This window comes from Mastomys coucha, unplaced genomic scaffold (genome assembly GCF_008632895.1).
Source record: "Mastomys coucha isolate ucsf_1 unplaced genomic scaffold, UCSF_Mcou_1 pScaffold6, whole genome shotgun sequence".
Taxonomy (NCBI): domain Eukaryota; kingdom Metazoa; phylum Chordata; class Mammalia; order Rodentia; family Muridae; genus Mastomys; species Mastomys coucha.
Window position 1 is genome coordinate 61,036,598 of NW_022196912.1, and position 24,748 is coordinate 61,061,345.

General features: G+C 36.7%; 1 pseudogene; it reads left to right on the top strand.

The window, feature by feature from the left end:
* Positions 1 to 1,331: 1,331 nt before the first annotated feature.
* LOC116080669 lies at positions 1,332 to 2,557 on the top strand (annotated as a pseudogene).
* Positions 2,558 to 24,748: the final 22,191 nt, after the last annotated feature.

The window sequence follows — 24,748 nt, forward strand, 5'->3', positions numbered from 1 at the left end:
CAACTTAGAGTCAGAGATGTGACTGGGATGGCAACCTCATCCCTCACTTGATGTCTTCCTGCTGGAGGTGGGTGCTATAAGTTTCCTCTCTCTACTATAGGGCATTTCATCTAAGATCCCTCCCTTTGAGTCCTGAGAGTCTCTTAGCTCCTAGGTCTCTGGTGCATTCTGGAGGGACCCCAAACCTCCTGTTTCCTGAGGTTACCTGTTTCCATTCTTTCTGCAAGCCCTCAGGGCTTCAGTCCTTTTCCCTCACCCTATACCAGATCAAGTTCCCCTCCCCCTCCCCTCCACTCCGGCCCTGTAATGGGAGCCAATGGTCTCTTCTGGTGAGTCTAAAGAGAGTAACAGTGCACTCACATACACAAAATAAATAATAAACCTTTTAAAAAGTATATACTGCATGTATTCTTAATATAGTCTTTCTTTCTAGCAGCAGAATGTTCCAAACACAATATTTTGTTCCTTCTAATTCAAAGAAAAGTGTTGTTTCTAACAGGAATTAGCCTACAAGGATATTCTAGTAGGTAAGCGGACTCCCCTCCTACATCTTTCTTAATGTTACCTTTCAGCATATGGTTTACCTCAAGCACTGCTATTTTTTGTTTACTATTAATAAAGATTATTTATTTTCATCAGAATATCTTGCCTTTATCTTTACTTATTCATCCAAAGTGCAATGTTTCTGTTCTCTATAATGTTGTCAATAATATTTTGTCATTACACTCTATACAGCAAGGCTAGAAAGCAAAAAATAATTGCAATAAATACTGAGAAAAATATTTGAACACAGAAATGTTCTTTACTGAATTAGACAGCTAAAGAAACAGTACGTTAACAAAACTGAACATCTAATAGGGAAATTTAATAATGTAGTTGGATGCTAGGTTAATATGAAAAAAGGATTAACTTGATGTTTATTGCAATAATATTACAGAAGTGCTGTACATATTACCAGAAGATAAAAGTATTTCCAATCTTACTTAGCTGAGAGCTACAGTAATGCCTGTCATATGAAGAAGCAATAATGCCATGCCTGGCATACAGTGCCTAATGACATGTGATAATAACATACCTGAGAATGTAAACCTACTGGTGTAATAGTGGTACAAACACCATGGAAGAAACCAAACACTTGCTGCTTGGATTTAAATGTTGTACCACAAGATGAAAACCATACTTCAAGGACAAGAATGTTGGCTAGACAGGTCCAAGGCCCAAGGGGACAACCTGCTATTATCTTTCTGCTAATGAGATCTTGTATTAAAGAGACGTTACCTCCTTGGCGTGGTTCCATCCTGCGTGTCTGTTCTGTGGAACAGTAGGCAGCTATTTTCCGTCCGGCTTCTTCCCACACCGAAGTGCGCGCCTCCACCTCATGGAAGACTCGATGGACATGACATGAGCCCTCTTCAGCCTCAGAACTACCTTTTCGGTTGTGAATTAAAGGCTGACAAAGACTATCACTTTAAAGTGGATAATGATGAAAATGAGCACCAGTTATCCTTAAGAACGGTCAGTTTAGGAGCAGGAGCAAAAGATGAATTACACATTGTAGAGGCAGAAGCAATGAACTATGAAGGCAGTCCAATTAAAGTAACACTGGCAACTTTGAAAATGTCTGTACAAACAACAGTTTCCCTTAGGGGCTTCGAAATTACACCACCTGTGGTCTTAAGGTTGAAGTGTGGTTCAGGGCCTGTGCACATTAGTGGACAGCACCTAGTAGCTGTAGAGGAAGATGCAGAGTCTGAAGATGAAGATGAGGAAGATGTAAAACTCTTAGGCATGTCTAGAAAGCGATCTGCTCCTGGAGGTGGTAACAAGGTTCCACAGAAAAAAGTTAAACTTGATGAAGATGATGAGGATGATGAAGATGGTGATGATGATGATGATTTTGATGAAGAGGATACTGAAGAAAAGGTTCCAGTAAAGAAATCTGTATGAGATACCCCAGCCAAAAATGTCCAAAAATCAAACCAAAATGGAAAAGACTTAAAACCATCAACACCAAGGTCAAAGGGTCAAGAGTCCTTCAAAAAACAGGAAAAAACTCCTAAAACACCAAAAGGACCTAGTTCTGTAGAAGACATAAAGGCAAAAATGCAAGCAAGTATAGAAAAGGGTGGTTCTCTTCCCAAAGTGGAAGCCAAGTTCATTAATTACGTGAAGAATTGTTTCCGGATGACTGACCAGGAGGCTATTCAAGATCTCTGGCAATGGAGGAAATCTCTTTAAGAAAATGGTTTAAACAGTTTGAAATAATCTGTCTTACTTCATTTCTGTAATAGTTGATATCTGGCTGTACTTTTTATAATGCAAAGTGAGAACTTTTCCTACTGTGTTTGATAAATGTTGTCCTGGTTCAATTGCCAAGAATGTGTTGTCTAATGCCTGTTTAGTTTTCAAGGATGGAACTCCACCCTTACTTGGTTTTAAGTATGTATGGAATGTTATGATAGGACATAGTAATAGTGGTGGTCAAATGTGGAAATGATAGGGAGACAAAAATATACATGTGAAATAAACTCAGTATTTTAATAAAGTAAAAAAAAAAGAGACCTTATAATCATAAGATCTCATTATATTCATAGATTTAGTGGATTAAGCTTCATCAGAAAAACCTTTTTTTTTTTTTTTTGCAGTAGATGGAAATTAATGCCAAGACTCACACTGGTTGGGAGCAGAAATAAATGATTTTAGAGTGTTTAGCCCTAAATGGGACATCTGTATCATATACCCTCTTCCCAGTACTCAGTAATCATTGTAGGAGTGGTGCATAAAATAATTGTAAGAGCTAGAGAGGTGGTGTATGGCTGCAAGGAAGCTGTGTTTTACTAACACCGTAGGGCATTTACACATACAAAGTAGTTACGACAACATGCACAAGTCCTGTGCAAGTTCAAGCTGGGGAAAATCCTAGCATGGAGGGGAAAGGTGAGTGTCAGCCTCATTCCTAGTTGAGGAGTTATTAGCAATTAATAGCTCCTGGGAGGGATAGTTAGTTTTCTTTAAGGGTCTGGTTCCTAGTAAGACTAACATACTCCAGTGGATGGCTGCACATCTGAGTATATAGGCAGTGCTGAGGGGAATCAGTGAATTAAAACAAACGAGGAGATGGGGAAGGTGAAATAAAAGGGAATGTATGAAATTCTCAAAGAATTAATAAAAATATAAGATAGAAACCCCGTGAAATTCCATTATATAATGTGAAATAAGATCTGAGGAATGTAGAAAGACATTATATATTTATAGATAGCAATGAGTTTTTTTATGACCTATGTATTGTAGATACTATTAAACTTTGTATGGAAATATTTATCTGAGTATAGCTAAAATATGTGGAAAATAATACGTATGAGTTATTTTCCCAGTTATTAAATTCTATGTATTAAATACACTCAAACTGTATCAAACAGGTTTTGTTGTCATAATGTATATCTCAAGCTGCCCACATCTCAGTGGCTTACAAAGGAAGCCGTTTCCCTTGTCATGTGTGTACAGATTGGATGAGGTAACTACTTTGTATTATATTATTGCCTTTGATCCAGGTTTCTAGTTGATTTAAATCTGCTTAATTATTTCTTCACATTATTTTTGGGCCAGCAATTCCCATGGTATCTCACAAAAAGACAACGACCTTGACTCAAAATAAGCATGTTAAAGCCACTGCACAGGGCAAGGTACCTGCCGAGGCCCAACATCTCTGCATACAGTACCATTTGTGTTATAACAGCCCTTTAAATTTGGATGCACAGCCATTTTCAAATTATATTGTCCATAGGAAGATAAATAATTTCCCAAGGTCTCACAATAAGGGAATGAAGTCGTGACAATCTCGTTTCACTTCTCTCCATTTTATTTACTATCTTTACCAGTACCCTTCTTGTACTGTAACCCCTCCAGCATGTATCTGTTTAGATGTTAGTATCTCTGCTTTTGCTCCTGAAATAGTCATTCTCATTCTTTATGCCTATGTGGGCTATTTTCTAATGTGAAACATTGTTTGTAGGAAAATGTTTGTTGGTAACTGCTTTCATAGAAAATACATTATCCGGTAAATATGTTAGCATTTGGATAGATTGATAAATCTTTTAAATAAATTTATATTTCATTAATCACATAAAACCTATAGTCATTTTAAAACAATAGCGACACAGGCTAGCAAATTATCTCATCATTTGAAAATGCATGGAACAAATGTGCATCTGACCGTTCTAAATGAGAGTTTGGGATCTCCCTGGGGAAGCTCTCCATCAAGGCTGGATGTCACTGTCCTGTGAGATGTCAGCATCTGTTCTTCCTATTCTCTTATGTTATCAGCCTCCAGTGTGCACAGGCTAACTTTCACATTAATCGTTAATCTAAATTGATCTTTGACTTATTAATTACTTTAGTTCCCAGGCTCATTCTACATTCACTGCATTATCACAGCTACTAAAGTGTTCTGCTCAACACAACAGAAGGTGATATTGAATTCAGCACTCATAGTTGTCAGCACTGTTTGGTCCTGAAGCAACCATTGAGATACTTGTTTTTATAGACTCTTTTCTCCTAAGCCCCAAGCCTTGAAACAGTACTCAAAATTGCTTTCTTCCATCTACTCTGCTTCTTGCAATTCATTTCTAAACAAGTGTCTCTTTATGCCTTCAGCTTGTGTCTTATTTCTCAAATTCATCCTATCAATCTAGACTACTACTACACTTTTACCAGCTCAATCATAGTACAATTTAACCTATTTTATTATACAGCTACTGGTCTAAACAGTTTTTGATTTTGGTATAATCTGGGATGTAGGCATGAGTGGTAAATGATGAAGAAATTCTAAGTTGTGTTTTTTAAGCATGGGAATTGTGCTTCCCAAAATGAGTTGCAATTCTAACTCAATTAATAGTCTTTTCTATAATTAATTTAGTCTTTTGTATAACTAACAACCTGTATTCATAAAACTTTCCCATTGTTAAAGTACTTTTTTCTAAGGACACTTGGTTATAAAAAGATATCATCTCACAACTAAATTCCTGTCACAACAGCTGCATCATCAGGGGTTTATGTTCCAGAGAATTCTACTATGGTCTTCAGACTGATTAGGTGCCAGAAACCAACCTATTTCATTTTTTTCACAGCTCTATTACATTTTTATGCACAATTTTTTATGCTCTTTTTCACACTTTCTAATTTTCTTCTACTACTGGATTAGATGTTTTAAATACATAGCTATTTAACAGTATATGGACAGTTAGTATTTCTTCTCATTTTTCTATTCTTGTCCAAGCTCTGAGTGAAACTGATCACAACCCTTGAAATCAGACTTAATGTCTCACTATAAGGGATCATTTCTCTAAAAGAACAAAAGTAAATAGTAGTGAAGGTAGGATTTTTCTTACCCAAAGTCACTTTGGATCAATGGAATCTGATAAATAGCAAAGTCTTATGAGACATGTTAAATCTGAAAAAATATACAAGAACTAATCACTAAGTCCTAAATAAATTACAAAGAAACCATGAATGGATATGCAATGAATTTAGCAGGTCAAATAAAAATGTTATTTCTATCTCTGTGTGCATACAATAAAAATAGGCTTTCATGAACAACACTTACTATTTATTGAATAAATTATTGCATCATAGAGTGACACATGCTTGAAACGTCAGATATAGGAGGGGAATCACTATATGTTTTTGGCTATCCTTGTCTAGAGAGCAAGTGCCAGGCCAGTCCCTGCAGTAGAGAAGACACTTGTCACAAGAGACAAAATTGGCTTTCTTTGCTTTCTTCTTGTGGATAAAGATATAGTCTCTCAGCATATTTATCCAGATGCCCACACCCCATTATTGACTCTTTGAAACTGTAAGGAAAATAAACTCTTCCTTCCATTATTTGTTCATAGTTTTTATCACAGCAAAAGAAAAGTTTCTAATACATATGTTGCTACTAAAAGTCAGATGTTGGGGTGAAGAACCTGACCTAGTATATTTTGAGGAATGCAGACAATTTGGAACTTTAGACTAGAAAAGTTTTTGAATGCTGTAAGAAGAATTTGATTGGCTATTGCAATAGAATCTGGGATGACAGTAGTGTTGGCTGTAATGTGTATTATAGAGGTCCAGTTGAAGAAACTTCAGAAGAAGCAAGTACTTTAACAGCAAGTAAGCTAATGCCTATTTCTGTGGCATTTTGTCAAATGATCTGGCTGCTTTCTGCACATGTCCTAAGAATTTGCCTGGGGCAAAATTTAAAAGTAATGGACTAATTTCTTTGGTAGAGGAAACTTCAAGACTTTATAATGTTGAGTCTGCACTATAGATATTATTAATTTCCTTCATGAGGTCTATGATGAAAATGAGAAACTGCAGCAGAATGGAATATAAAATGTGCAGTGTAGAGAGAAAAAGGGCAGCCTGAAGCTTAATGCTACAGTTAAGCCATATGCTGAAAGAAAGGCTATACTGCTAAGAAGATTAGCACCATTAAAGAAAAATTATAAAGATACGAAAAGTACTTCCCAGGTAAGAGCCCACGAAGCCCAGTTTCCAATTTGTGACAGAGAGCTGGAGACATTTTCAGCTTCTAGAAAACACCGATATTGCTCCATAGGAGATTCTAAGGGGTAAGAGTCCATCCAAAGCTGGCAGCTAAACGTGGCAGGGCCAACTATGTACGCAGCTTTAGGGGCATAAAAGAAATAATAACGTGTGGGTTTTCTTCTCTGAAATTTCAGAGAGCCACCGAAGCCAGGGAACATGTGGCAGTGGAATCCCTGTGAGAGGTTTTTTGGTGACGTTTTGAACACTCCCTGATATTGGAAATGACCATTCTTCCCGATGTCTGCCAAGGAGTACGTACAGGGAGTAAAACTCTTTCATTGCACCTTCTTATATCTGTATTATTACTACTATACATTGTACTACACTGTGCTTTAGAGATGCAACCTATATTTTTTCCAATGGTTTATATTTCAAACTTAAGATGGAGGCTTTATCTATTTAGTTTGGATTGTTTAAAAATTTGTGTTCTTATTTTGGGCTTGTACCACAGTAAGAGCCAAGATTTTAAACTCTACTAAATACAAAACAAACAAAAGACTTTATATATTTATATTCATTTAAGAAAATACCAGTACTAATGTATTATTTTGAAGTATACAGTTTGGAGTTACTTAAAATTTATATTGAGAAAAATGTATTTTCACTATTGCTGTAGACGAGCATGTACTTAAGACTGTTAAATTGATTGTTGTTTTATATCAAACTTTTATAATACTTATTTTTATTGTTATAATATTTTATAAATTTTAAGAAATATGACAAAAAAGTATTGTAGGTTTTGAAAGGGGCTCTGGGAGAAGTGGGGGTACAAAAGGGAAACAAGAATGTGATTTGATTCTATTTACTTAAAATATGTTTTTAAATGTCAACAAATTCAGATAAATTGAAATCATGTAACTTTTCTCATCATAATGCAATAAAAGTTTAAAAAAAAAGAAAATTTGAACAATATTTTGACAGCTTTAAACTTCAACATGGCACTTCTTAAAAGGTTCTCAGTAAAGGACAGTTTACATTGTGTTAGTCTATTAGCATTTCTGTGAGGATTTGTCTAGCTAAGCTTTTGATATGACAGTCTTGAGACTACTGTGGGTAGTACCGTTTTTTAGTCAGGATATCCTGAACCATATGGGGAAATCAAGGTGAGATCAAATAAGCTAGCAAGCAGGTGTGTCCTTGTTTCTCTGTACTCTTGACTGTGGATGTTATGACTAGCCTTTTTACCTTCCTGCTGCCTTGACTTCCCTATGCTATAAGGTAGCCTGGGATTGTAAGTTAAACATATGTTTTCCCATTATTTTAATAGTGTTAGAATATTCTATCACAGAAAAAGTAGTTGAAATAGAACAAGCATATTATCATTTCTATACTATTAAGTATTAGTTATAAATTTAACATATTATTAACTTTTAAGCAACTATTACTACAGATGATACTTTAGGGAAATTAAACAAAACTTCTCCATGACGAGTGAATTAAAATAAATTCATTGATTGAGACCAGGTTTTTTTCCTATGATACCCATTGACAATCCCTCTTATAGGTAGGAAAATTACAATAAAATAATGAAGAAGGATCTAACATCTATTTTTCCTTAACATTCATTGATAAAATTAATTCAAGCACATTTTCTATTATTTTTGCCAGAAACAATTACAGTTAGCCCTAATCAGAATATTTTAGCCTTAGTTAATACATTGACTGAATTTGTAAATGATATGCTAATCAAAAGGTATTATAGAGGACACAGAACAGGAAATAATTTCTAACATTTTACATAATATAATTAGTACTTAAAATTAAGTTCAATAGACTTAAAGCATAACAATCCTAAATATAATGTTCTACATTTATAACCAATTAAAAAGCCTAAATCCCTAATGAAATTCTACTATCTAAAATATCATAGGTACTGACTAGCTATACAAATTTTATTATATCAACTAGAGAAAAAAATAAAACTTACATTTTTAAAAATATGTATATGATCTTCAACAGCTTTTAAGATAACGATCCCTCCCTGATGAAATGAGCTCTCCATATATTTTTTTCTACCTAGCGCTTTGGCCACGTCTGAGTATGAATGAGGCCATTCTTGTCATGGTGCAAAGGTCAACTGGGGAAAACAGAAGGTAGTTTAAGGACAATGGTCATGAAGGGTAGAGGGAATGGCTGGAAGACAGAATAACCTCAAACTTAGGATATGTTTTTATGTGAATACTTGCTAAATAGTGGGGCAATGATGTAAGGCTTGGGAAACTCAATTACTAGGATTAAGTCTTTGTAGATTTCATACTGCTTAGGGATGAAGCCTCATTTGAGAGACAGGAGCATATATCAAATACAGAAAAAATCTCATTGGAAAATGAAGTTGAATGACTTTAAAATTCTAGCTTTGGCTATGCTGAATGCCTGACAGAGTGTGAATGAAGATCAACCCCTCCACTCACCATACCAATACAAGAAATGGTAAACTCTTTCTTGGGGAAATTTCCATCAATTAGAAAAATTTACATTCATGCATTGATTTATGTCTTTATATAATGTACGCAAGTGCATGTGTCCCATGGTGCATGGTAGAGATATTAGGAGAACTTGGAATGAATTCTACTTTCACTTTCTGCCTTGTGGATGCTGATAATCTAAGACCTATAAGAAGTGACTTTAGCAACTGATCCATCTCACAACCTTCATGTAAAATATAAATTCAGTTTATCATACATGTTCTATCTGGCACACAACTTAAAAGTTAACTAATGTTAATTAGCAAAACAGTATGCTCAATAATTTAGAAAAAATATATCAACAGGAGAAAACAGATATTCAGTTGATAAAGACTGTAGTATAAATAGATTGATTAAATAAGGAAAAATGACATAAAAGAGAAAAGGGAAATTCATTAAATAATTGTAGCCTATAAAATAAATAAGTACTAAAATACTTAATACTTTAAATTAACTTGAACAATTAATAGGCTTGAACAAAGAAAATGACATAAATACACGTTGCAAGACACACAGAGACAAGAAAAATAAAAGGATGAACAAATAAAGCACAAAAATATAGACAATTATATTTATGTGTCACTAGACCATTGTAAGATATGAGCTGGAAAGTGCAACAGGACCAATATTGGAAAAGATAATGACCACTAAGTTTCTAAAATACATGAAAGAGATCAAACCACAGACAAAAGGATACAGTGAGCATAGACTAGTATGAAAAATTAAACGAAATTGACAAATTTTTATGACCAAACTGTTGTAAATTGAGAATAAGTAGAAAAATTTTAACACCAGACAGGAAAGAAAAACCCATACTATCTTTATGAAGCAAGATTGGTCACCACAGAACCTCCAGAAGAAAAATCCAAAACCCAGTGAGTCAATCAGTCAGTCAATCAAAGAACACAGTGTGTTCTTACTGATGAAAGGCAAAGAAAGAATAATAGAATATTGGTATTATTGCTGAAAAAAAAAACCTCCAGGTAGATAATTCACCTGAATCAGCACCCTCATTTCCTACAACCTGAATTTGAAATGCTGGACACCTAGAAGTTCTGGTGTTCCTTTACAGTGTAGAGTCTAGAGAAGGTTTAAGACATGTAGCTCAAGGGGATGCCCCAAGGCCTGACACTACTGCAGAGGCTATGAGAATACTCACACACACAAAAAGAATGCTCTCTGAAATACTGAACAAGCACTTGAAAAAGTCAGAGGCAGATATTTGCACCCAACAATGGACAGAAGCTGCTGACCTCTGAGGTTGAATTAGGGAAAAGCTAATTCAGCTAAGAAGCTGAAGAGGAGGGTGACTCTGTAGGAGGACCAGCAGTCTCAATTAACCTGGACCTCCGAGATCTCTCAAACACTGGAACACCAACCAGGCAGCATACACCTGCTGATATGATGCCCCCAACATATATACAGCAGAGGACTACAGGGTCTGGGTTCAGTCAAAGATGCACCTAACCCTCAAGAGACTGGAGGACCTAGGGAGTGGAGATGTCTAGGGTGGGGACATCCTCATGGAAATGGGGGTGAGGAGGAGGTATGGACCAGGAGGGGAATAAAATCTGGAGTGTAAAAAAATAGATTAAGTAATTTAAAAAAATGTAGTGTAGTGGATTAGAAAATATTATCAACAATCCATATGGCTGAGGAAGGATCAGTATGTCAATCACTGATCCTAAATAATACCCCACCCTAAATATACACAGCCACTCTCATGAAGAATAACAGGTCTCGGGCACATGGATATTATCCTAGCATGCAGGAGGCTGAAGTACAAGGGCCCCACATTTTAGGTCACCTGAGACTACACTGCATGGTCGATGAGTTCAAGGATAGAATAGCCTCCAGAGCAAAACCCTGTCAAGAACTAGAGTGTGAGAAATGGCAAGAAAGGAAAAGAAAAGAAAAATGAACTCATGTGCTTTTACTTTCAATTGCTCTCCTCTCATTGGAGCCTCTTTTTACTATGGTCTATTACATCATACAATTGGGAGGCATTTTTCCCTTTCATACAGGTTTTACTATAGATGACATTTTTGGATTTTATTAAAATTACTCATCTCATAGTTTATAATGATTTTTAAATGTTCTAGTGTCTTTCCTTTCTCACTCTGTATCATCCCTTATACATCTTTCTTTACATGAATGTTTATTGTTATCGGTCAGCGGTAACCATAGGAAAGGGTTTTCTGGAAATGGAGTTAGGAAAAAATTGGCTAGCCATAATTGTATCTTACCCACGTGAAAAGTCAAAATTAGACAGCACTCAGGAGGTATGGTCACCCAGCCATCTTGCATTTAATCAACTCTTTGTTACAAGTCAACAGGTAGAATAGGTGAGGCAAAACCCCTCCCCCAAGTTCGTCAGCATGCCGGCCCAATCAGCAGCTTCTTTAGTCTCTGTAGAGGCGGGACTTCTGATGTAACTGGAACCAGGAGGGAGGCGTGGCAAATAGCAGGAGGTGGGCAGAGAAGTGTAGTTATGAGAGGCAGGCAGGGTCTGAAGAATCAGCCCTCAAGCCAGGAGGGTTACAGTTTATCTGTATGGAAAGAGTTAGGTAAGTTTCATCACAAACAATACCCTCAAGTCAGTGACTTTGAAAGTCACATTATTTGTCACTTATATAGGATGTATAATCAGACTGATGTACTCTCTGAGGTTGGTACCTTTTGTAGGGTGACTTGGGAGCATTGATAGCTAGAATTGTGTGGCTTTGTTTTCTCATGCATGACTACCATGCCAGAGTGATTCTCCCATGGCATTAATGGGAACTAGTCACATGAGCATGCATAACCATAAAAGCTTGCAGAATGGGACAGTGTTAACAATGAGCCTCAAGTTTTCCACATAGGCATAGTTCATAAATGTACTTTTAAACTTAACAACTCTATCTCTCTGATTTGTACTACTTAGATCATATATCTCTTCAGAGATATTTTTATAGTCACTTGAGCTGGATGATTTGGAGAATAAAAAGTTCATGTCATGAACTTTCCAAATAAAAATTGTTACTACGTTGTTTTTCTTGCTCTTATACTCTTCATGTCACTATGTCATTTGGCCTTCTGTAGAGGAAATGGCTTACTGTTCAGCAACATTGTACTCAACTTCTTTCTCTGAGTCTTAAATGTTCAGATAGAAGTCAATGAAAATCTATACTATTATTGATAATTGCAACATCTTCACTCACACATTGTAAATGTACTATTTTCAATGGTTTAATATGTAATCATTAATTATAAAATATTATGTATTGAAAATATACTAATTGTTGTGTTATGATTATATGTAAAAGATGTTTTATTTAACTGAATAATATAGTTGAGAAGCAAAACCATGGTGAAAGTTTTCAAAATGGAAGTCAGCTAGGCACTTAAGATTGTACTTATAATATGAAAACAGAGGAATAGCTAAGGGAGCTTTCTAGGGGAAACATTTCTCTAACAGTCTGGAACAGTCTTTGTCTTTGTCTCTCTATTTCTCTGTCTCTGTATGTTTATGTGTATCTTTGTGTCTGTGTCTGTATCTCTCCCTTCATCCCTCTCTCTTTTTTCCATGTGTGCCTATGTGTGTGCATACACACACATGTATATATGGGTGTGAATATTTGTGCCTATGTGTTGGAGAAAGTGCTGCTATTGAGGTAAGAACAGTGACCATACGTTCACAGTAGCCTTATTTATAATAGCCAGAAGCTGGAAAGAACCCAGATGTCCTTCAACAGAGGAATAGATACAGAAAACATGGTACATTTGCACAATGGAGTACAACTCAGCTATTAAAAACCATGCATTCATGAAGTTCTTAGGCAAATGGATGGAACTAGAAAATATCATCCTCAGTGAGGTAACCCAATTACAAAAGAACACACATGGCATGCACTCACTGATAAGTGGATATTAGCCCAGAAGTTGAGAACACCCAAGATATAATTCACAAACCACATGAAACTCAAGAAAAAGGAAGACCACAGTAGGGATACTTCGGTCCTTCTTAGAAGGGGGATTAAAATACCCATGGTAGGAAATACAGAGACAGAGTTTGGGGCAGAAACTGAAGGAAAGGCCATCCAGTGATGGTCCCATCTAGGGATCCATTCCATATACAGTTACCAAATCCAGACACTATTATGGATGCCAACAAGTGCTTACTGACAGGAGCCTGATATAGTTGTCTCCTGAGAGGCTTTGCCAGTGCCTTACTAATACAGAAGTTGATGCTCACAGCCATCCATTGGACTGAGCACAAAGTACTCAATGGAGGAGCTAGAGAAAGAACCCAAGGAGCTGAAAGGGTTTGTAGCCCCATAGGAGGAACAACAATATGAACCAACTAGTAACCCCAGAGCTCCCATGGCTGCAGCCGCATATGTAGCAGAGGATGGCCTTGGACATCAGTGAGAAGAGAGGTCCTTGGTCTAATGAAAGCTTGATGTCTCAGTGTAGGGGAATGCTAGGACAGGGCAGTGGGAGTGGGTGGGATAGTGAGCAAAGAGAGTGGGGATGAGATAGGGGAGTTTTAGGAGGTGATAAAATTTGCAATGTAAATAAAACATCTAATAAAATAAAAGAACAGTGACACAGTGGTGCAGTGGGCAAACTTGTGTGAGACACAGGCTTTTTCTCTCCTTTCTGTGGTCTAACACTGTGAGATTTTAAGTTGGCAAGTTTATAAAAACCATACTGACTCATAAGGAAGCCAACCTGAAAGGAACCTATAACAGAGGGTGAATCACTAATTAGGAGCAATTGGAACAGGGTGAAAGATGGTGGTTGTATGGACTGAGTGTGGATATTAGAAGTGATGAGGCATTGTTGAATTCCTTCACTGCTTAGGGAATACCAGTGAGAATGCCTGTGGATGTAGGCTATGAAAGAGAGAAAGAATGTTAAGTAACTTCAAGGCTTGGGCTACAATAATCAGAACAATTAGAGGAACATAACCCAGGGAGAAGTGATTAGGATCTTATTTGTTGTGTTAGCTTTCAGACTTTGAGTTTAGATGACAGGAGACAGAAGGAGCTCTTGGGTGTGGACTTAATTGTAGGTACTATGTCAGGATACTGCTAATTTAAACCCATACAGTAGATGGGTTCAATGAAGGTACTGTTTTAGCTTTTAAAAAAAAAAAAACACAAAATATTTAAAACTCAAAGTCTAAACTCATTTGAGTGTTAAAATGTCTTGGTACAAATAGAAACAAGCAAGAAGAAAAACTGAACTAAAATAAACAAAAACAAAGAGCCTGTGTTGTAAAGATAGTTCTTCAAAGAGTTAAGAGTGCTAAACTCTGTCACTGCATTGCTGTTAGTACAGCATAAAATAAGAGCTGAGGATTCACCATTGATTGACCTTGCAGTCACTGGGGACTAGGATGACACTGAGGACATGGTGTTGTGCCATGTAGGAAGGAGGTCTGTGAGTGGGCAGTGAAAACACACTCCCTATAGCCTGCATAAACTATTCAACACATCTATTTGGAAGAATAATTTATAACTAGCTTTAATGACTCAGAAAACACAGCTGTATTTACTCCATCACTTTAGAGAAGCACTACTCAACCAGGTGAACAAAGGCATAGCACATGCTGTCTGAGGGCCTGATCACAAAGTCAGTTTCTGGAGTGGAATCAACAAAAGAAAGACACTGGAAGAACTAAAGATAGTAAGGGTGCCCAATTCTTACTAGTGGGAAGCTAAAAATGTGTCAATTGGGGAATGATCTAGAATCAAGGCAGTATTATTATTACTCTTTCAGATCTCTTATGTTTACATGCAAGTGGAACAACTCAGTGAAGAAAGGTTTTCTGTCCTTGATATTGGGCATGGTGTATGCTATAATCTCCTTTAATCTTTCCCCACAGGAAGGCAAAGAATCAGAGGCAGGTAGTTAACAACCATATTTAAAACAACACAGTTTTCATTTGTGCATACTTACAGTTACAGTACCCAGAAAATGCCCAGCAAACAGTAAACAGTTTGTGAGACATTGCTGAATATAGCTGCAGTATGAACTGAACTTGAATTCACAGTCCTTAACCCTGGATGGAGCGTCTCCAGGATGGTTTCCATCATCCATCTACACAGCTCTTCACTTACACATCTTTAGTTGAGAGAAATTGAATCAGAGAGTATATTTATTCACAAGCTAATTTCTCAAGAACTAAGAAAATGCTTGTCTATTTCTACATGTGACCTAGGACATGTTTGGCACAATTTCAGTGTTCAACATAATCATAGATTTGTACATTCAAAAGCCACTTCATTATGCCAGTTATATTAACATTTGTTATCCTGCCAAATAATTCATTCAATAAATTTAAATTTAAAATATGTCTTAAATGCTGATGTTTTACTGATTATAAAATAACATATGCTTATTATAGGAAGTGTGGAATATGCAGAAAATTCCAAAGAAGACAAGCAGTTCGCCCTCAGTCCTGAAGTCAACAGAAAACACTTTTTAAAGATTTTAAACACAATCGTTTTTTTCTTTGTCTAGTCATTTAAAGTACATTGCTCTGGAAGTCATTGTAATAATAATCCCACTGCTTATTCATACAGAAGGTAAATTATTTTGCTTAAATATACTAAAAATCTTTGAAAAAATAGTATTATAACATTTCAGAAGAGACAGGAGCAAGGCAGGAAGAGTGGGTTGCCTGATCCGTGGTACAGCTCCAGCCCACTGATGCCCTTCAACTCACCCCTCTGGATTCAAGTGCTGTTAAATCTAATTTTCTCTCAGGCTGATAAGGTCTATTCTGCTTTTAAATGCCCATTGCACACACTTTAACAATTAAACATTTCTCTTGAAAGCCATCATTGATTGAGTGCCTCAAAGGCATAGGCTTTTTTGGCCTTGCTTTCTGATCCTCAAACATAGTTTATAAGTCTATACTTCCATCTTAGGTTTGTGGTCTCCTTCTGCTATTTGTATGCATAAAGTTATTTGAACACAGTGTAAACTATTGACAAAACAGAGGTGCTGAATAGAACAAATTTTCCAGGTAATGACTTCCTGCATCTTGCTCCTTACCACTGAACTGCACTTGGGGTCCATCACTTTCTTCCCTGACTTGAATGTCAGTCAAGGGTAAGGTGAGAAAGGATTGCTCAGTCTTTTCCTTTCCATGTAATATTACTTTAAAAGTCTTACAGGGTAAAGGGTTTAGTGCTTTGCAGTTGGAAGGCAGGGGCAGATTCGTCAGACATGGTTTGACACTTCATGAATTCATCCTGTGGATAACAGTGACAGTCATTCCTCAGCACCATGAGTGGTTCTCTTAAGAAGAGCGTCATTAGACTTATTTTCTGTAAATGAACCCTGCTGTGTTTAAAAAAAAAAGGGAAATAAATACCTTGGTTTCATTTTAATCTTATTTTTTTCTAGAGGAGACAGAATCACTGTTTTGAGATACCCAGCTTTGAACAGCCTGCCAAGGTTGCTATTACCATCATTTGTTACAGTGACTTAAAAAAAACAAAACAAAACAAAAGATGCCTATATTCAGTGTGTCTCTTCAGAACCTATTTTATTTTTAACACCCAGTCATGCTTCTTGGCTGATCTTTTGTACTGCTGCTGTGCTGGCACTGGCTTTGCTATTTATGATTTCTGCATTTCCATTATGATGCTCACATGTTCATTGCAGTGCAGAAATATATTCTGACCTGCCCTAAAAACCCAATCCATTAGGATATGTATCTGTCACCAAAATTTTGGTGATCATATCCACATATTAAAAGAGAGGACATCCCCATTTCAATCCATTAAAAATTGAGAGTTTAATTTCTCTCAGGTCTCCAGGAGGCTAGTGATCTATTTTGGGGAAATATAGTTATTGTTCACCTGATGAAACAATAAACCCTGTTTGCATTTTAGCTGTAAACATTGAGGCATGGTCCAGCCCCATTTACTGAATGCCTTCATAGTGCTAAACTCTGTATTCCTATAGGAAAATGTACATGGTGTTCTGGATAAAGCTTAAACACTAAGGTTGAAAGCCTGCCTCTGCTACTCAATAGCTAGACTGGAAAAGAGATTGCATCTATGTTTGCTACAAGGAGTCTTTCTTTTTTGTTGTTACAGGCTCCCAAACTGTCACTTTTTTGTCTTAGCCCATTTCCTATGTAACACATTTCTTTTGGGATGAAATGCTATGCCATTCCAGACATTTCTGGTCATACATAAAATTAATGTACTTTATATTTGTAGTTATGTATATACTCACAGTTCCTACAAATTCCATTTGTTCAAACATGAATTAGGCAAATGGTTTCCAAGCATAAGAACATTTGCCTACATGAAGGCCTTGATAATTCTTTAATCTATTATTATTTTGTGTATTTGATGTGAATGGGGTGGGGTGAAGTGTTTGTCTGCCAGGGCAAGAATTGTGGAGGTCAAAACGCAACTTTTCGGAGTCAGTCCTTTTCTTCCACCATGGGTTCTGGGAATTGAATTGAAGATGTCAGCCTAATGCAGCAAGCACTTTTACCAGCTGATCCACGTCATGAGCCTATTATTGACAATTCATGAACGTTTTGAATGAGGTGGGAAGCATATTACTTTTTATTGGAAGGCAGAGGTGGTATAAAGCACTCAAAGATGCAAGGAAAAGCCCCTCACATAGAAGAATATGTCCCAAAATGTCCTCAGTGCGGAGGTTGAGACATTTTGCTGCTGAATTATGGATATGAGAGCTCAGCAAAACAACAACAACAACAACAACAACAACAACAACGAAATAACTCAACAAAGCAAAGTTTTTATAGGTAGTATGATAAAAAACGTACCACTGCTTAGGGTGTAGAAGGTATTAAGTGTTACTCGAACTTGTGTTCGGAGAAATTTCAGAATGTCATGAAGAAGAGAAAATACTTCACCAGGTACTTACGGAAGGTCTGGAAATTTCTCTTGGAGTATAGGGATCAGGTAAACAGTGCCCTTCAGGCTGAGCATGAGAATAAAGCAAAAGCAATGGCAGAGGTTGGCTCCTCAAGATTGAGTAGGGTGGAGGCATGGCAGGTGCTGCCATTTAGAGTTCTGTTCTGGAAGGATGGATTCTCTTCTCCATAACTGATATTTTTCTTAGGACTAGTTCCTATCAAAGTACAGGAAAAGACAGAGTAAATATTTGGACACTATGTTTAGATGTTCAACTAAGAGATTATTTTCATAGTGTGGAGCTGGAGAGAAGCTGGAAGTCCACAAGGGACACCCATGGGCATGCACAAGTGCTACTCCATCTTCTCCGCATATTACAGGCAATATGCCATATTTCAATTAAAAGTAACTCGATTTTCTCTCAGGTCAAAGAAGCATTTGCAATAAAAGGCAATGCAGCATATCCTGGGCACATGGTTTGCTCTTGTCCACGTGGTAATGCTATTTTTTTTTCTTAAAAGTAAATCTGTAGGTCTTAAAAGAACATGTATTTATTTTTATTTCACATATATAAATCATTTTTCCTGCCTGTATGTATGTCTGTGAACCACATGAATACAGTGCCTGTGGAGACCAGAAACAGGCATCCGATCCTCTGAAGCTGATGTTGCAGTCATTTGTTAGCTACTATGTGGATAATGGGAACTGAGCAGTTGCTGAGCCATCTCTCCAGTCACAAAGCTGAGAATCTTAAAGCATATTCTTCTGTTTTGCATACCATACTCAATATTGACTTCCATTTCATACAATGGTACAATGGGGATTCAACAGAGAAGCAGCTAACTACAAGGAAAGAATAGAAGACCTGCAGTTAGTTGTTTACTTTTGGATGCTGAAGAAAAGGTACTCATGAATGTTTAGAAAAAAGTTTGCCATTAATCAGCTTCAAGGTTATGAGCAAATATAACACAAAACAATAAAATAATATTGAGAAAAATAGGAGTACAGATGGAATACAGAAGAGAATTATGAATTATAGGCCAGCCAGATCAGAGGAATCAGGATTGTCCTGGAGGAGGGTGAATGTGATCCACCAGGAAAGCCTGCTGTTAAAGATGTGAACAGAAATGATCTTTGTATTATTGTATACATCTGAAAACTGGATTAGAGGTAGAGTCAGTAGAGTCAGGTTACTTGGGTTTTGTTTTCTATTGGTTATTTTATTTATTTACATTTCAAATGTTATCACTTTTCTTCATTTCCCTTCTGTAGTGGGAATTATAAAAAATAAATCCACCCCGCAAACCTGCTTTCCTGTCGGGCCATGTTCTTGAGCCTGTATTGACTGGCATCACTATGTCCCCGTAGCCTCTTGTTATTCTCTCCCAGGAATTCAAAACATCTTACTCACATGCAACTCTTTACACACCCACACAATCATTCATCTACTAAGACCAGGTAAGTAAAGCATGAATCTTAAGGCCTTAATATCCAATCAGATTTATATAATAATAATATCACAATTTACAAGATGCCAATACAATAATTTCAGAACCAAATAATAAAGACAATATTCTAACCCAATTAATCTATTTTGTAAAAACCTTTGCTTGGTTGTATAACCACGTAGGGTCTGACTCGTCCTCTTTGTCTGCCTCCATGATGATGACCTCTCTTCTCCTGCTCCTGACCTTTTTCCTCCTCCAACTCTCGCTCCTCTCTATTCCTGTCCAATCACAGGAGGCCTGTGACTGCCCTAATGTGAGGGACAGAGAAAATGCTGCAGCATTTCACCCTTTCTAATCAATTAAAAAAAATAAACTTTGTCTCAAAATATAAATTGAACACAACTATTACATATATTGTAACTTATCTGGTATAAGGTATATCTGACACCCAGTCCAATATCTTTGTCAATAAAATTGAACACTGTCTTCTATCTTAACTTAAAAGACAAAAACTTTGCACCTGGCTATGTCTTGGCTTAGATTGGATGCCATCTGAAAACGATTTTCTCAAAAGTAAAAAGCCTGGGCTGGCTAGGAAACTATGTAGTTTTTAAAATCCATCAGAAACCCAAGAAAGACTGAATAATAGAGAATATATGGGAAGCCTAACACAGCTTCTAAAATTTTAGCCAATTGATGGAGACTGCTGGACATCTGGAAAGTCCTTACTTTAAAACGTTGGAGCATTGGTCTTCAGCCTTCTGGCCAGGATCATCTGACAGACCTTTGTAATGCAGAATTTTAAAGGGCTGATCACCCTGTCACTTCATATGTAAAATAAATATAAATGTGAGGGTTTTCCATTTTCACTTTCATTGGTTTGAGTGAGAATAGTCCTTTTAGGTTTATAAATTAAAAAAAAAATACTGGGTCACAAAAGCTGAACCCTATTTGAAAGGATTAGGATGGCTGGCTTTGTTGGAGGAAGTGCATCATTAAGGGGAGGATTTGAAGTTTCTTTCTTTTTTTAATTTATTATTTTTTTTACTGGATATTTTCTTTATTTACATTTAAAATGTTATCTGCTTTCCCAGTCCCCACCCCAAACCCATTATCCCATCCCCCCTATCCTGGTTCTATAAGGGTGTTCCTCTATCCACCCACCGACTCCCACCTCACTGTCCTAACATTCTCCTACACTGGGGCATCTAGCCTTCACAGGACCAAGGGACTCTCCTCCCATTGATGCCCAACAAGACCATCATGTGCTATACATACAGCTGGAGACATGGGTCCCTCCAGGTGTACTCCTTGGTTGGTGGTTTAATCCCTGGGAGGTCTGGGGGCTCTGGTTGGTTGATATTATTGTTCTTCCTATGGAGTGGCAAACCCCTTCAACTCCTTCAATCCTTTTTCTAACTCTTCCATTGGGGACCCTGTGCTCAGTCCAATGGTTGGCTGTGAGTATCTGTCAGGCTCTGGCAGAGCCTCTCAGGAGACAGCTATATTAGGCTCCTGTCAGCATTCTTGGCATCCACAATAGTGTCTGCATTTGGTGACTGTATATGGGATGGATCCCCAGGTGGGGATGTCTTTGGATGGCCTTTCCTTCAGCCTCTATATTTGCTCCTGTGAGTATTTTGTTCCCCCTTTCTAAGAAGGCCCAAAGGTTTTTCTTCTTCTTGAGCTTCATGTGGTCTGTGAATTATATCTTGGCTATTCTGAACTTCTGGGCTAATATCCACTTATCAGAGAGTGCATATCATGTGTCTTCTTTTGTGACTGGGTTACCGCACTCAGGATGATATTTTCTAGTTCCATACTTAAGTGACCCCAAAAATTCCACCAAAGAACACCTAAACCTGATTAACAACTTCAGCAAAATGACTGGTTATAAAATTAACTCAGACAAATCAATAACCTTCTTCTACTCAAAGAATAAACAAGCTGAGAAGAAAATTAGGGAAAAAATAGCCTTCACAATATTCACAAATAATATAAAATACTAATTGGTGTGGACTCTAACCTAGCATGATCTGTATGACAAGGACTTCAAGTCTCTGAAGAAAGAAATCAAAGATGATCTCAGAAGATGGAAAGATCTCCCATGCTCATGGGTTGGCAGGATTAATACAGTAAAAATGGCCATCTTGCCAAAAGCAGTCTACAGATTCAATGCAATCTGAATCAACATTCTAACTCAATTCTTCATAGAGTTGAAAAGAGCAATTCTCAAATTCATTTGAAATGACAACAACAAAATAAAAGTATAGCAGACACTATTTTCAACAATAAAAGAACTTCTGGAGGAATCACCATCTCTGACCTCAAGCTATATTACAGAGCAACAGTGAAAAAAAATTGCATGGTATTGGTACAGAGGCAGGCAAGGGGATCAATGGAATAGAACTGAAGACCTAGAAATAAACCTACACACCTATGACCACTTGATTTTTGACAAAGGAGCTAAAACCACTCAGTGGAAAAAAAGACAGCATTTTCAACAAAAGTTGCTGGTTCAAATGGAAGTCAGCATGTAGAAAATGCAAATTGACCCATTCTTTTCTCCTTCTACAAAGCTCAAGTCCAAGTGGATCAAGAACTTCCACAATAAAAACAGATGCTCTGAAACTAATAGAAAAGAAAGTGGAGAAAAGCCTGGAGCACATAGGCACAGGGGAAAATTTCCTGAGCAGAAAAACAATGGCTTAAGCTCTGAGATCAAGAATCAACAAATGGCACCTCATAAAATTGCAAAGCTTCTTTAAGGCAAAGGACACTGTCAATAGGACAAAATGGCAGTCAACCGATTTGAAAAAGATCTATACCAATCCTAGAGGGCTAACATCCAATATATACAAAGAACTCAAGAAGTTAGACTCCAGAGAATCATTTAGCCCTCTTAAAAAATGGGATAGAAGCTAAACAGAGAATTCTTAGCTGAGGAATACCAAGTTGAATGGCCAAGGAACACCTAAAGAAATGTTCAACATCCCTAGTTATCAGGGAAATGCAAATAAAAACAACCCTGAGCTTCTATCTCACACTAGTCAGAATGTCTAAGATCAGAAACTCAGGTGACAGTAGATGGAAGAGGAACACTCATCCATTTTGTTGGGATTGCAAGCTGGAACAACTACTCTGGAAATCAGTCTGTTGATCCCTCAGAAAATTGCTGAGGACCCAGCTATATCACTCCTGGGCATATTCCCCAAAAATGCTCCAACATATAACAAGGACACATGCTCCAATATGTTCATAGCATCCTTATTTAAAATATCTAGAAGCTGGAAAGAACTCAGATGTCGTTCAACAGAGGAATGGATACAGAAAATGTGGTACATTTACACAATGGAGTACTCAGCTATTAAAAACAATGAATTCATTAAATTCTTAGGCTTTGAGGTTTCAAAAGCCCAGAGTTTCATTTGAAGCCCAGAATCTCTTCCCCTGCTTCCTGTGGATCTAGATGTAGAACTTTCAGCTACATTTCCAGCACCATTTCTGTCTGTATGCTGCCATTTTCCCTGCCATAAAGACAGTGGACTAAACTTCTGAAATTGTAAGGCAGACCCAGTAAAATGCTTTCTTTATAAGATTTGCTCTAGCCTTGGTATCTCATTACAGAAATACAACAATGATGAATATAGTTGCCCACTGCTATTATATGATAAGTAAATGATTCTGTTTTTAAGTAAATCCTTAATTTTCTTTTACAGTTTATCTTTTCTAAAATTCTAATGACCTTTTATCAATATAGTTACTTTTACCTTCTTAGGGATGGCTTTTTATGTTGCAGTTTTTTAGAATTATAGTGTTTCTATATTTAATGTACATTTTATTTAGAAAGTATAAAATTGGGTCTTTATTCTTTTATTAATAACATAATTATACATAGTATTCAGAGCCATGTATTTTACTGTCTTCAAAGAGCATACAATGACCATGGCAAGTATTCCTCTCTTTTATAATTCCTTATGATAGGACATTTTGAGCCTCTCTTTTATAGATCCTTATAAATATATAACATATTATCATGAACTATAATCTCCCAATTGTACCACAAAGTCCAAGTTTAAATTTTCCTGGGTTCTGGCACTCCTAATGCAGTATCTCTGAGGCTTCCCCTGTGCTCTCTTCCACCTTCTGGAAATCAGGATTATCTATCAGATTGATATTTTTCTCTTCTATTTATGACAATGAACATATTTCTGCACACAAAAGAAATAAGCTGCAGAGTGAGGAGATAACCTACACAACAGAAAATATTACAAAAGACACACCTGCCAAACAACCCCATGACAAATAAACAAATGACCTGAATAGACATTTTGCAAAAGAATAGGAAAAAAATCTTGTTAGTCAACAGGACAATGCAGTTCCTGTGTATAATCACCTCATTCTGGTTGGTAACTCTTCTTTTCTTCTTCTATTTTTAAAGTTTTATTTATTCATATATATTTGTATGTTCTGTTTAGATCTTTCAAAATTTTAAAAATATGATTTTGACATATCATATTTCTACATACAGCATACATCTTGATAATTTTATACATTTTCCTATGAATAATGGTCAGACCAGGGTAATTAGCATTTCTATCTTCTCAGACAAGTATCAGTTACATATGTTTGAAAGTTCAGCTTTTTCCAGTTACAGTTCCCTTCTATGCTAGAATACACTAGCGTTCATTCCTACTGACTGTTATTGTTCAGCGTTCATGTCTCCAGCTGACTCTTTGAATAGAAAGGTACAGTTGAAATATGTATGTTACATCCTCTAATAGTTCTAAGATATATTTTGTGTTTTTGTTGGTTTTTATTGATTACTTTCTTCATTGTTCCTGGTCTTTTGCCAGATTCAAACTTTTGACTAGATGGAGGTCAGTGGAAGTTTTTCATTACTGGTTTATGAATGATGAAAGCTCTCAGTTTGGCTGGTATAAGTAGGCAGTTTTCTCAGTCTTCTTTAGCTGTTCTGAATTGTTGCTTATGATATTTTCCCCCAGAGTTGGGTTGTTTATTAATAGAAATGTATTTACTAGACCTAGCTAGTATTACTATGAGCTTAGCTATTTGGGCTTATGACCACTTAAGCATAAAGTCCTTGTATTCCCAAGGACTTAGAAGATTTTAAATAATTTATGGTATTTGATAATTACTAACAACTTATCTGGTCAGGATAAGGGGTTGAGTGGCCATTCCTTGCTTTCCATATCACTTAAATTCACAAATGGAAAGAACACCTCATGGAATCACATAACAGCCTAGTGTACCTAATCACTAATGAAGTTCAAGGCTGCATACTTTCATTAAAGGGACCACTGTGAGTCTAATGGAGGCTTGTTTTGGA